The 14,221-nt window shown below is 48.3% G+C and overlaps 1 protein-coding gene across 2 annotated transcripts in view; it reads left to right on the top strand.

Moving 5' to 3' along the window:
• Positions 1-14,221, top strand: part of PITPNM1 (phosphatidylinositol transfer protein membrane associated 1) — an 875,847-nt gene that overhangs the window by 145,436 nt on the left and 716,190 nt on the right. The window lies entirely within an intron of this gene.

Below are 14,221 nucleotides of genomic sequence, written 5' to 3'. Positions count from 1 at the left end.
CCTCCCCCCCTCTTTTCTCTCGGGTTCTGGAAGGCCATTCTGACTGTAACAAATCTCAGCCTATTCTTAACATGTTGTTAAGACTTAATCTTCAGTTCCTCTATCTTACCGAGACTTGGATCACTTCCCACCATACTAATCCTTTTTTCTTTTCTTGCCCCTCTACCAACTTCTCACATACTCTTGGCCTTATTGGAAAAGGTGGCAGTGTTGATATTCCCTAGCATTCTACCTGGTCTCATTCTCCCAATCTTAATACCCCCTTTCTCTTCTTTTGAATGCCACTTCTTCTTTTACTAAAGCCTTCTCTTCTGTCTATCGACCGCGTCCCCATGACCACTCCATTCTCTCTGCGAGTACCTAGACTCTCTCCTCTCATCCCTTCTCCCTCTCAATGCCCACTTTCTTCTCTGAGATTTGAATCTTGACTTAAACTCCACTCACTTTACTGTCCCTTTCATTTCTCTTCTTGAATCATATGGTCTTTCTCAGCTTTCCTCTCATGCTTCACATGTATCTGGCTCCTCCTTGGACCTCCATTTATTTTCTTCATTGGCTTCTGACATCATAGGTGAGTATATGTTTGAATGAACAGGACACCGCAAGTGCACATCCCATTCATTCAAATAAATGGATTGCTATTGGCACCCCTGATTAAAAACCTGGGGTGCTAATAGCAATAACATCCTTACCGGCGGGCTGGATCAGGTGGTAACGGCTCTGGGGTTCATCGCTTTGCTTGGGCATACACTGTTGGCCCTGGCCATTACCACCTGATCTAGCCCAGCGGCGTGGGTGTTATTTCTATAATAAATACAAATGTGGCAACTCCCAATGATTGGAAGACCACCAAAATGTTTTAAAGGAGGTTGAATTGCACCTTTGGCTTCAAATATCCCATAAAGAGAGGGCCTGTACTATTACTTGGTGCTTCATGGACTGGTCCTAGCGTTGAACAAAGTGGATTCCTTGAATGAAGGACTGTGCGGAAGCTGTTCCAGATTTGGATTCCATCAGAGACCAGTCCTCAAAGTCAAGCGCTGATAGTGTCTGCCGATACTGGAGCCTCTGAATCCAGATGAAAACACTGTGTCAGTGCCTATTTCCCTGACTCATTGCGAACAACCAAATCACCTGCTAGAACATTGGCCCCTGAGATCCTGCATTGCGTGTTGCCCTGTTTGGAAACTGAGACAATGAGCCAAGGACAAACTGTGATAACTGGACAGACCAATAGGTCTGGGGTTACTACACATGAGGATTAAAATTGCAATTTTACAAAGAACACCTGTTTGGCTTAACTGCTGCAGTTGCTGGAGGATCATTGCACCAACCCACCATCGGAACTGTCGTTCCCCCTGTACTGGATGTATCCCAATGCTCCTCAGCGATGGCAGGCTCTTTTCTACCCTTCTTGTGTGGCCATAGAGCGTCCGGAAACACCATGTGACATTCCACATCAGTTGAACTGCCATCTGTACCACAAGGACCCAAAGAAATTGCCCTCCATAAACTAAAGACCTTGCTGGACATTGCTGGAAAGAGCTGAAATCTTCTGACTGCTACAGTCTCAAATGCTAACATTAGCCTGTGTTAAGTGCGACAACATCAGGACCAGTATCCAGTACAACCAATTGGCTGCAAGCTGTATTTCCCAATGGGAAATCATCACTGAGGTTGAGTGAAAACCAGTTTTGAGACGTTCCAAGAGGCAACAGGCTAGACCTTTGGAAATTGTAGCTCTGGTTGGACTAAACCTCAGTCAAATTTCGGGGGTCCTGCAAGTACCAGAGGCTGTCCTAAAACCTCAGCAGTGACTTGTAAATGTTATGTGCTAGCTTGTTTCTTGCACAGCCCTTTGGAGAGCACTGTGTAACCATCTAATCTAAAGGTGGGCCAGTGTTTCTCTTTAAAATGAAAGACCACATTCTACAGTTGTGGTAGCTGTGACAAAGCAGTCAGGCTTAACGCAAGGTAGGGAGGAATGCTCATAGTGAAGTAGTTGGTGTACACAGTTAAAGAGCTCTAGTGCCAGGGTCAAGACGCAACAGCCCAGGAAGACTAGAAGCACAATAGGATTCAGGTCAATAGAAGTCCTTGGCAAAACTCAGTAGAAGGGGCAGAGGGGGCTGCAAAAACCTTCAAACCTGGACCGTGTATCAGAAATACCTCACCAACCCAGGGCCCATGGGTAAGTACTCCGATCAGGAATGCTGAAACAATCCAGTGACTACATCTCTTCTTTTATAGATGTGATTTACGGATCCAGTCACCCAACGATTGAGCCCCAGACCAATGAATACCTAGATGGCCAAAAAGCAGAATTAGCAGTCTTCTCCGATGAGGATTGACAGCACTGGGAAAGATGGATCCTAGAAGACAGAGGAATTAGGCCAAGCAGATTCCAACGGCTTTATGAACAAAGCGGCACAGCCAGCAGTAAACTGTCTCACAATGAAGACCACGGAGGAGGCAACCCAGGAAAGCCCAAACAAACAGGGGAGCCAGGGTCATGGTGTCTGATACCCTTCTGGGTGACAACAGTGTCTGAAAAGGACAGCAGAACCCCCGAAAATAAATGTAACTCTGACCTAACACTATACATTCCTGCTTAGCATATATTAAAATGTGTACTTACCTGAAACAGTACATCATGTACATTATCTGTAACAGTGTGTGTGGATGTTCCTTCATGTGTTATACTGTGTCTTTGTGTCTCTATATTCCTCGGGGGGAGAGTTGTTTGGCTGATTGATCATAGCTGCCCTAAGTGGGCTAAGGATACTTGGAAAGCACTACAAACCATCTTAGATCAAGGTGCAGATTCGGGATGGCGATCTGGCGGCTTGGACGAAAGCCACAGGAGATTCCTCCCGACACCAAACCAGGTTGAATCCAAGTAAAGTTTTCCAAATAAGCCGCAGTCCATCTGAGTTTGCTTGGACTCTTTTTGCCTGCCTTGTTGCCCAAAAGACCAACAGTGCCTATGATGGCTGAGGGATCAACAGGCAACGCAAAACAAATGTAACTAAAAGTCACTGTTATTTTCAATATCATGGTGATTTGTGTTAATTGTACCAATAGTGATGGAGTTAGAAATTGCACAATAGTCCGGATTAAATCATACCTGTACTTACTTTAGGACTGTGGTCGCCGCCCTTTATTCTCTTCCTTAGCTCACAGTTAGCTCCCTGTGCGATTCAAAGCAATAACTCAGTCTATGGGTATTTTTAAAAAAAAAAACTTTCTTAATTGTTTTCCAATTAACAAGTAACCATCAGAGCCCATAGCATCCCCAGATTGCCCCCCCCCCGAACCCTCTTAAACTCACAAATTTACTGCCAAAGGTGTACATTCGTCACGATTTTGTAGATATCAACCTGAGAGGTGTTGGAATGTCTGGTATAGTGTATCATGAAGTCTGCCAACTCGTGGTTGAGCCACCATACTGTTGTCTCCCACATCAGCGACCTGGGGAGGATTCTGGAGAATGTGTTACCTGAGCGTTGTCCGATTGATACTGTCTGAAGGGGGGCCAATAGTCAAACGGGCAGCTGGTAGCTGGAAGTGATGAGGCATACCCGGTTTCCCTTTGTTCACATAAGTTCATGCATTCCAGCCACTTTGGGAATGTGGGAGGGATGTGGGTTGGACTTCCCCCCACATTCTTGCCACTAGGTATCTGGCTATCGCTGAGGCCATCCTTAGCAATTTCTTTTCGGTGCGGGTTCTTCCTTCAATCAAAGCTAGTAGCCAGAGTTCCTGTGAGTATGCTCTCGTTGGGGATAACATTTCGGACATTGCCCCCTCTGTTTACCCACAAAGTTCTAATCTAAGGGCAGTTCCAGCTTACATGATGAAAGTGTGCTAGTTCTGTATCACACTTCTTGCAGGTGGATGGGCTCCCAGGGAAGCATCTACTCAAGTTGAGAGGGTAATAAACTTAGTGGATGTATTTGTAGTGGACCAGTCTGTACCAGCAGGTTAGAGATATATAGCGGGTTTGCATGCTGATGGACTTCCACTGATCCTCGCTCAGTGGTTTCCCTAATGATGACTCCAATATGGTTTTGTATGCATGTTCCTTCACCCCTCTCCCGCTTCTAACTAGTCTATAGATGGTAGAAACAAGTTTACTAGTGGATATGGGATTGATCACGTAGCTTTATGCTGGGTGGGGGGGATGGGGCTAGTGGAAAGTCAGGCCATTTGTTCCTCGGAATGCCCCGTAGTCTGTAGTAGTGAAGTAGAGTCACAGCATTATGTTCGCCCCTAGATCTTAGCTCCTCCCATAGCACAAATCGGGCGTCCTGTACCAGGCCCCCTAGGGTCTGCACTCCTAGAACTTGAAATTGTTCTCTGAAGGACCTTTTGTGCGTGAGCAGGATCCCTATTGTGTTGTATATTGGTAGACCAGGTAGTCTGTTGTAGTTGATTTATCCGTTCCCAGGCTTTGTATGTTACTGCTATGGATTGAACCTCACCCTTCGGGGTTGTCTCTGTTGCCCCAGATCAGGCCCATTAGGGCGCCTGGATTGGTGAGAGCTTTTGCTAATTGGGAATGAGGAGAGTTGAGGCTAGTATTGTACCTGGGCTGCTAGGTAATATATATCCAGGTATTCCATGCCACCCAGTTCATACGGGCATGCAAGAGTGTCGTAGGCTATCCTAGGCTCCTTACCAGCCCACACCAGTCTTGTCATCAGTCTCTTAATGCGGGACCCGTAACAAGTAGGGGGACATATTGGTATGTTATTATAGCTGTACAGTAGTTTAGGGAGTATTACCATTTTAGCAAGGGCTATACAGGCCGCCTGGGAGATGGGGAGTAGTATTCAGGCTTCTACCGTTTGTTTTAGGATCTCCAGCGGTGCAATATAGTTGTCTTTGCATAGGCCGTCCTGTGTAGTGGAGACTATAATGCCCAGGTAACGTATCCCCTTGGGGCACAAGCGAAACATATCGCCCACATCTGCCCATTGTACTTCTGGGGTTAAGGGGAGGACCTAGGATTTATCCCAGTTGATCCTGAGCCCAGATAGTTCTCAGAATCTAACCACTTCTTGCGTCAATTGAGGTAGGTTTTGGCGGGGGTGTTTGACATAAAGAAGGATGTCGTCAGCGTATAGAGATACAGAGGAGAGATGTGTACGTATGCGAATTCCTCGGTGTGCATGCAGCTCCCGGATATGGCAAGCTGGTGGCTCCATGTGGAGGACAAATAGAACCAGGGAGAAGGGACAACCCTGGCGGGTGCCGCGCATGGGGTAGATATGCGTTGAAGTTGTGCCATTTGTGTATATTGTCGCTCTGGGGGCCGTATACAGCAGTTTAACCCATCTGATATATGTTTGACCGAACCCGGATCGTCGAAGCACCTCAAAGAGAAAAGGCCACTCGACAGTCGAAGGCCCATTCAGCATCGAGAGCAGCCACCACCATTGGTAACTCTCGATTGACATTGTGCATGAGGGTTAATAGGCATCTAAGATTATTCTGAGTGGATCTTCCGGGAATGAATCCGGCCTGATCCGGTAGAACCAAAGCTGGCATGTGTGGGAGTATGCGATCAATAAGTATCTTTGCAAGGATTTTATAATCTGTGTTGATGAGCGATAATGGCCTATATGATGATGGGTGTCTGGGATCTTTTCCGGGTTTTAGAAGCACTGTTACTAGGACTGATCTGGTAGATTCCGGTAGGATACCGCTAGACATTGCGATGTCATACATGGCCATCAAGTAAGGGATCACTAGGTCTGAATATGCCTTGTAGAATTCTGAGGTTATTCTGTCCAGGCCGGGAGCCTTCCCATTGGGTAGTGATTTTATAGCGTTTCGTATCTCTTCTTCAGTAATAGGGTTATTGAGAGAGAGCTACCTTGGAACTGGTCTAACCAACCCAAGGACATTTCATCTAGGCACTGTGTTAACTCGTCATGTCCCGGGTAGGGCGTGATGTATATAGCCGTTTGTAATACTCCCTAAATTTGTTATTAATCCCTTGCAGATCCTTAATAAGAACCCCATTCTGGTCCTCGACCTCTGATATGCTGGTGGTTGGTCGTTCCCTCCTACTGGCCCAGGCCAGAGTCTTACTCTGTCTGTCACCCTCCCCGTATCTTGCTGCTAATATCGGGTCTCCTAGGCACCGCTCCTCACTGTTTGCTAGATGAAGGAGATCCTCTCTGTGCGCCCGTAGCTCTCAGCGGAGCTCGGTGTGTCTAAGGCACTTTGCCTTTTCTCCCCTTCATGGATGGTGTCCTCCAATACCCGCATGGACCTCCGTAGGGCTTTCAGTACTCCACCCTCTTTTGAGATACAGCACCCTCTTATATAAACTTTGAAGGCCTCCCAAATTGTGCATTCATCGGGGACTGACCCTTCGTTGGCTTGGAAGTAGGTTCGTATATCTTGGCCTATCTCTGATCGGAATGCCACGTCCTCTAAGGCGGTGGCTCTGAATCGCTATCGGAGTAGGTTAGGGGGGCATTCAGTAGTCACGAAGCGGACCAGTACCAGTGAATGGTCGGATAGGGATCGGGGAAGGATGGACGCCGCAGTTACATGGGAGTTGTGGCCATAATGTAATCAATCCTGGATGCCCTACCGTGCACCCCAGAAAAGAATGTGTATTCTCTGTCATTCGGGTGAATGTTCCGCCATTCGTCGTGTAAATCGTGGCATAGGGAGAAGGAGGACCATGCCCCAACTGCTTGCGGGAGGGCCAGTTGTGATGTAGCAGACCTGTTCAGCTCTAGCATAAGGGCCAGGTTAAAGTCGCCGGCCCATATCGTCTCATAGCCGGGGAATTTGTGGATATGTTTGGCGCATTGGTGGAAGAACTCAGGGGAGTCGGTGTTGGGTGCATATATGTTTATAAGTAGGAGTTTAGTACCAAACAGTTCTCACGCGAGTATTAGGTACCTCCCTTCTTCATCTTTAATCTGTTCATGTAGTCTATATTGTACGGTTGCGTGGATATAGGTAGCGACTCCTCTGGAATGCGAGGAATAGGAGGAATCGTATCTATGAATGCCCCATACCGCTAATCTAGGGAGAGCGGCTGCTCGGGCCAGGTTCGTCTCTTGCAGACATAATATGTTTGCCACATGGTTTGTGCTGTAGTTAGCAATCAATTGTGATTTCTTCTGGTTGGTTAGCCCCCTTACATTCCAGGACAAGATTGACCGAGTCGCCCCAGGTTTCCCACTTATTACAGGCTTAGCCATATTACGAGTAACAACATAGCGATTGACGTGGTTCGTGCAGTGTGGACATGTGTAGTGATACCTGTATCAGCTGGGTATGGTATACCTTTGTGAGTTGTGAAGGTCATCGAAGAACTATTAGTTATATTAACAACCAAAAACATTCCCCCCATAACCCACCCACGCCAGAAACATAAATCTACCGGCTCCCGCCCCCCCCCCCTGTATCTAACTTCCAACATTAACAAAACGTAACAGTCTGCAGTGACTGCTGGTAGTGGAGCGCTAGGGGAAGCTTATTCACTCCAAGTGGCTGCGGCTAGTAGTGTAGCACCTGGGTCCCGCCCATGACCCCGGAGCCGTCGTTGTACCTTAGTGGGGTATCCTAGCATATTGTCTCCATGTAGTGATCGTTCAAGGGTGATGTGGTGGGCGACTGTTCTGCTGATTCTGGTGAGGTAAAGAAAACAGTGGACCCATTATGTAGAACACGAAGCTTGGCCGGGTGTAGCATGGCATACTTAATGCCTTTTTTGCACAGAATGTTCTTGATATTTTGGAATGTTTTACGCTGGTCTTGAACTGTTGGGCTGAAGTCCGGATACAGCCGTATAGTGGTGGACCCCCACCGCAGCTCCCCTTTTTCCCTGCTGACTGGAAGAATGGGGTCCCTATAGCAGAAGGTCCGGCCAATGATCGGGCATTCAGGGGCGCCCGGGGGTGACTTAGCGATCGGTGTGCCTGTTCCACCATGAACATCGAGGAGAGAGGGGGTTTGCCTAGGATATCCCCCAATATTGTCTCTGTTAACTTTTCCATATTATTGATCGGGGTGGACTCCCGCACGTCTAAGATTTGGATGTTGTTCCACCTGGAGCGTTCCTCCAGGTCCTCATTTTTTGCAAGCAGTTTCTTTATAGTTTGTAATAGGTCGGCCATCTCTCGTTGCAGGGTGGCCACTTTATCCTCGCCATCCCCTATTCATTGTTCGGCCTCCGTCATGCTCCCGCACAGCTTATCAATTTGTATGGCCGATATGTCCACCTTGCAAGTTACTGCATCTATCGTTGCCCCTAAATTGTCTGTGCTGCTCTTTAGGGCCAACAGAGTTTGGTTTAGGGCTGCCACGTCCATCTGGGATTGCATTTGGCTTTGGCCTGGAGACGGCGGGTGTTGAGGCGGATATGCTCATGAGAATTGGTCCATCCTGGACCTTTTCTTAGGATTGACCATGGCGGGGCCATCTGCAGGTTGATGTGTCCCGGGGGAGTCTCTATTAGTGGTTTGCGTTCTTAAATGTAGGGGTGGCGTTCCGATGTGTAACGCGAGATGCAGGGTGGTCGCCTCCAGTACGGAAACCAATGTCCTTCCCACCTGTAATTGCTTGTCTGGTGTGTTTATATACACATGTTGTTCTTCTGTGTGGCTGTGTCTTGCTCTTTGCCCCAGCTGGTGCCAGATGCTGACTGCCCAGCGTGGCGGGGTTATTATGCCTGCTCTGGTGCCTTAGGTGAACCCGGTATAGCCCTCCATGTCCGGGAGCCGGATCTTAGCTGCTGTTTGGTTCCGCTTTCCCCTTGGTCTCGGTAGTGGGCCATGGGAGGCTACCAGACGCACACCAGCCCCCCCCCCCCCCAGGGGGTTTTGTACGGCAGTGTGAGGATTCATAGCAGGTGCTGATCGCAATGCAGAGGAGTTAATGGGGGTTATTGTCCGGTATGCAGAGAGGGTCTCTCCCACCACTGAGTGCAGACGTTTTCTGGAGGCCCCACTGTCACCACAGGTGTGGGTGTAGTCAGGAGTATCTCCCCATGAGTTGCGGGTCTTCCCGGGAGCTGGGGCCGTGGTAGTCCGCAATATTGACAGATAGTATCGCCCTCCGCGAAGGGGAGTCCGGCGTGGGAGTACTCGGACCTGAGGTGTGGAGCAGCTTTGTCCTGGGTGCCCAGTGGTCGCCGCAGTTAGTAGCTGTAGCGTTATGGTGTGTAGTGCCCGGAAGGCATCCTATGAGCTGCTGCTGCTGTACGGGAGGTCTGGAGGAGTACCGTTTGTCTTCTCCTAACGGTATTGTTTCAGGGCCCAGGAGGGCAGAGAGCGCGCCAGAGGAGCCCAGATCGGCAGTGGGCCGTGGCCGGCACCGCTTGCACGGTCCACGGTGTTCAGCACCCCCCTAAGGCGGTCCAGACGCCGAAGTGCTCCCTTCAGTCCACCACCCGCATTAGTACAGGAGTTGGGTTGGTCTCTCTTAACGGGCAGGAGCTCACCTCTAGCAATGGTGTCACAGGGTGCACAAGACGCTGTCCAGCTGTGTCTGCAACGCGAGCCGAGGCACATCCTGCTGATTCTCGGAGGTTCCGGGTGTTTTGGCGGTTCTGTTCCGTTCGGGAGGGTCCCGCCTCCGCCTCTGCTCTGCTCTGCTCGGCGTTGCTGTCCGCTATGGTGGAGGGTCAGATGGGCTGCCCCAGGTAGCCGCCGAGGGTCCCCCCCACTTCACAAGGACCACGTGTATTGGTTTCCGCCGGCTGCCCGCACCCGAGTCCTGCCTGTCCATGTGGGTCGAACTTGGTTGGCCATCCAGGTCCTCGCACTGTGTTGCACTCATTGTCGAGGTGCAGGGGAGTAGCTCTTCCTGGAGTGGCGGGCTGATGTGGCGTCTCAGGATCTCAGCTCAGCCCCAGGTGAGGCTTGTTGTCAAGGCGGGTTGTTATTGTGCCGCGCCTCAATCACGATCAGCTATCCACTCCCCTGCTCGAAGGGTCTGCCCTTCCCCCACTTTGCCTACAGGATCCGCGCTGAGGCCGATGGCAGGCAATGCTCCGTTTAGCCCACATGGTGCTCGGCATGGAGAAATGGTGGGATCAATAGGTACCCCAGTGTTAGCTGTTCATGTGTGTTGGCACCGGAGACTGGATGGGGACCCGATGCAGAGGATATTTTACAAGGATTGTAGTGCCGTCGCCAGAACTTTTCAGGCGGCTGCCATCTTGTAAGCCGCGCAACATCACCCCCCTAGTCTCTAGGTATTTATAATGTATAATACCCAGTAACACCATCCAGGTAACTTGGGTCATCTGATGGGGAAGGGGAGTCAGGCATGCAACACTACATGAACTGCTAGACACCAAGGTACTTCCTACTTGCCTCTCCGGTGTTATCTTGTGATCACACCGTCAACTACGGCTGAACTAAGGATCACCTCCCCTAGTCCCAGTTCCCATGTTAAGTTCTGGCCTGTCTCCTCCAGCATAGGAGCAGATCTTTGACCCAGGTCTTAAGAGCTCTGCTCCCTTTGGCCCAGGTTCTAAAGAGTTCTACTTCCTTTTCCATCCTCTCACTCCTCTTTCTATATCTCGCTCGCTCGCTCTCTGCTTTCTTCTTTCTCTTGCTCTCTGCGTGCTCTTTCTCTGTGTGCTCTTTCTCTAGCTGTGCTCGTTCTGCTTTCTCTTTCTGATTGCTCTCTCGGCGTGTTCTCTGCTTGCTCTAGCTCTGCTAGCTTTCTCTGCTTTCTCTCGTTCTGCTTTCTCTCTCTGCTTGCTCTCTCTGCTTTCTCTGTGTTAATTCTCTCGGCTCTTTTGTCACTCTCTGCCCTCCTCTGCTCACTCTCTGCTTTCTCACTATCTCGTTGCTTGCTCTCTACTTTCTCTGCTCGCTCTTGCTCTCTTCCTCTCCTTTCTCTTGCCCTCTCTGCTTTCTCTGCTCGCTATATTTTCTCTGGTTTCTCTCTCTCTCTCTCCTTTCTCTGAATTCTTACTCTGCTCTTTCTCCCCTGCTTTCTCTTTCTCTACTTCGTCACTTTCTCTGATTTCTCTCTCTGCTCTGTTTTTTATGCTTTCTGCTTTCTCTGCCTCTGTATCTCACCCTGCTTTCTATTGCTCTCTCTCTGCTTTCTCTTGCATTCACTGCTCGCCCTCTCGTCTCTGCATTCTCTATCAGCTTTCTCTCTCTGATTTCACTTTCTCTGCTTTTTCTCCAATATCTCTGCTTGGTATCCTCTTTCTGCTTGGCTTTGCTGCTCGGTTTCCTGTTTGTTTTCTCCCCCTGTCTCTCTCCGTCTCTATCTCTCTGCTTTCTCTATTTCTCTCTCCTGCTTTTTCTCTGCTTCTTTCTCCCTCCCTCCACTTTATCTCTCTCTCTGCTTTCTTTCCCCCTCTACGCTTTTTTCTCTCTGCTTGTTTTGCTCTCTTGCTTTCTCTTTCTCTCTGCTTTTCCACTTTTTCCCTCTACTGTTTTCTATAACTTGTTTGCTCCCTACTTGTTTTCTCCATCTATATCTTTGCTCTCTGCTTGCTCTCCCTCTGATCTCTCCTCGCTCTCGCTCTGCTCTCCATCTGTCTCTCTCCCTCTCTGTGTCTGGCTCGCTCGCTCGCTCTCTCTCTCGCTCTCTCTCTCTATCTCTCTTTCTCTCTCTCTCTCTCTCTCTCTCTCTCTCTCTCTCTGTCTTTCTCTTCCCCCCCCCTTGCTGGCTCTTCCTGTCCCTGCTCACTCATTTTCACCCCCTCTCGTTTATCCTCCCCTCTTCCTCCCTTTTTACCTCTTTTACTTCCTCTCCTTTTGATTCTAACTCAAACGCTCTCCTTCTTGTTGTCTTTCCTTTAACACTCTACTCTGGTTTGGAATGTGGCTCATGATCAAGAGATGCATGGCATCCATGTGCTAAGTAGGAGCAGGCATGTGTATTGGCTTGTATGTAAGAAAGCATCAATTTCCTCATAGGTTTTGACTTTAAGGGCCATGCCACGGTCCCATAAACCGAGGGGGGATGTTAAGGTTGTCTTCCATCTTGGGGTCCAGCGGCCTCTTTCATGAACGTCTGACTCTTGATTGTGGTGTCTACTTTGGGTTCACTTTCCTGTCGGTGTAATTGCATGCCTCCAAAAAGTTAATGCAAGCTCGCCCATCCTTGTGTAGGGCTAACTCGCGTTGCATCCTTCCACCTATATTCATTCGCCTTCCCTCTGCTGTCATGTGGCATACATTGAGGGTAACATTTGGCTCACAGAGCCCCACATCTGCAGGCTTGTTAATGTCTGAGCCTATGACCCACAGATTTCTCTTCTTTGCTTGCATATCCTATGTCATGGGCCACAGAGGGGTAAAGGGATGCTATGTAATATGAGATATGAGATATGAGATTAAAGACGGGATGGAGGCCCTGGGTATCCTCGTATAACACCTCTGAGACCAACATTGCCCAGGGGGTGTCAGTTGTTGCCCTCTAGGGGCCTCCTAGTCTTTCATCTGACCTCAGCTCCCAATTCATTGTGCCAACAAGATCTCCTAACCATTGGACCCAGAAGCCACTCAAGAGTACTTTCGACACTCTTGTAACATGAAGTACCTTTAGTAGACTATTGCTTATCTACTAGAACCTTCTGGCTGCAGGCCTAGTGCATTTTTGCAGTCTGGATACTGATCCTGAAGAGTACCACTTTCTCGCAAAACGTCAAGGGCCATAGAAACCCCAAATACCTTTGATTCTAGACTGTTTATGGTAATAGTCTTCCAACCCTTTACAGCTAGACCAGGACTGCCTGCCTAGCCTAAGGCAACCAGTTGTGCTGCCACCCCACTCTTCTGCTGAGAATCTGGCCTTACTCTCGGGGGTCATCCTTCTAAAGCCTCTAGTTTGCTAGAGCCTTTTGTCCATTTGAATTTCTAAGTGTCTTCTGAGCTCAGCATTGGCTGGTAAAGTCACCTCCTTTACTCTACCCCCCTCACTTTTTCCTGATGGCCTACAGTGCCTTAGCTCATTCCAATATACTTTCATTGGGACTTCGTCTCTGTGAAGAAATCCACCTTGGATTTCATGGTGCCATTGGACTTCATGTGGCCCTGGCGGTCGCTAACGGACATCAATTTGTTATCTAAGTTTTATGGTTTCCAAAAGTATCCAGGGAGAGGAGGAGATCTAGCAGTTGCATCCCCCAAGTCTGACGAGCTTTTGCTTTCATCATCCTGTATTACCAGTGCCCTGCAAGTCGATCTGGGAAAACCTCCATATCTGCTATTCTTGTAGAGATCTAATTTTTAACATTGCACTTTGGAAAGTCCTGACTTCAACTGTTGGTTCTAGAAAATTGGGGTTTATTTAATACTTTTCAGCTTTGTGATACTTGCGGATTCTTCTGTTGAGGTAATAAGTTCCTCATTTGATAAGGGACTTGCCTGAGCCTGAATTCTTGCTGGCGCAGTCACCTGGTGAATTTTTGGGGTTCGATGGTATCGAGCGAATTGGGGGCTGCTTCAGGTCATAGAATACAGAATAAGGTGAATTTAATTCCCCTAATGAAACATAGGGAATACTGATTGAAAAAATAAAGAGAAGATGTTAGTTAAAGTTGTCTCTTTTGGCGCAATACACACTATGGTTAACTAGTACCTACAAGATGGCCGCAATATATCCAAGTTACCGCTATACACCATGGAGGGACAAGTGATCATGACATGTGATGGAATGCTTTAATTTAAGAGCAGCATCCACACAGGCTCATTATTTCTGCTGAGTTCCCGTTTGAAGGATCCAGGAAACGCCGCAGGTATGGGTTTTAGCAACTATCTTGGAGGATTAGACACAAGAGGGACACTGGGTCCCTGGTACTGTGAGTGATTTATAACTGGCTAATGTGCCACTTTTCAGTAGGTAGAAAATCGCCATTGTTGTGAAATAAACAGCAGAGGAGTTAACCTTTGTAAAATCAGGAAGCCTATACAGGTGAGGGATCACCATTTGTAATTTATGCTGAAAACCTTTGATTGACTTGGAGTTTGTTTGTGTGAAGGGCTCCATATTTTTATTTCATGTTGGGTTTCAGATTGACAATCAAGAGTGATGTGTCTACTACGATGTAAAGGTTAGTGTACATGATTTACAATATATTTTCTTGGACTTTTTGCACAGCCCTCGAGTGGCTAATAATGAGTAATTGTATACATATTTTCTAGGTTATTTAATTGAATGCAAGATTAGAAGAACACTGTGCAGGCCCTGAAGACAGATAATTTATCCGAAA

The sequence above is a fragment of the Ambystoma mexicanum genome, chromosome 12 (assembly GCF_040938575.1).
Source record: "Ambystoma mexicanum isolate Mex_15411 chromosome 12, UKY_AmexF1_1, whole genome shotgun sequence".
Classification (NCBI taxonomy): domain Eukaryota; kingdom Metazoa; phylum Chordata; class Amphibia; order Caudata; family Ambystomatidae; genus Ambystoma; species Ambystoma mexicanum.
Note: the sequence above shows the minus strand (reverse complement) of the source record. Positions and strands in the feature narration are given on the sequence as shown.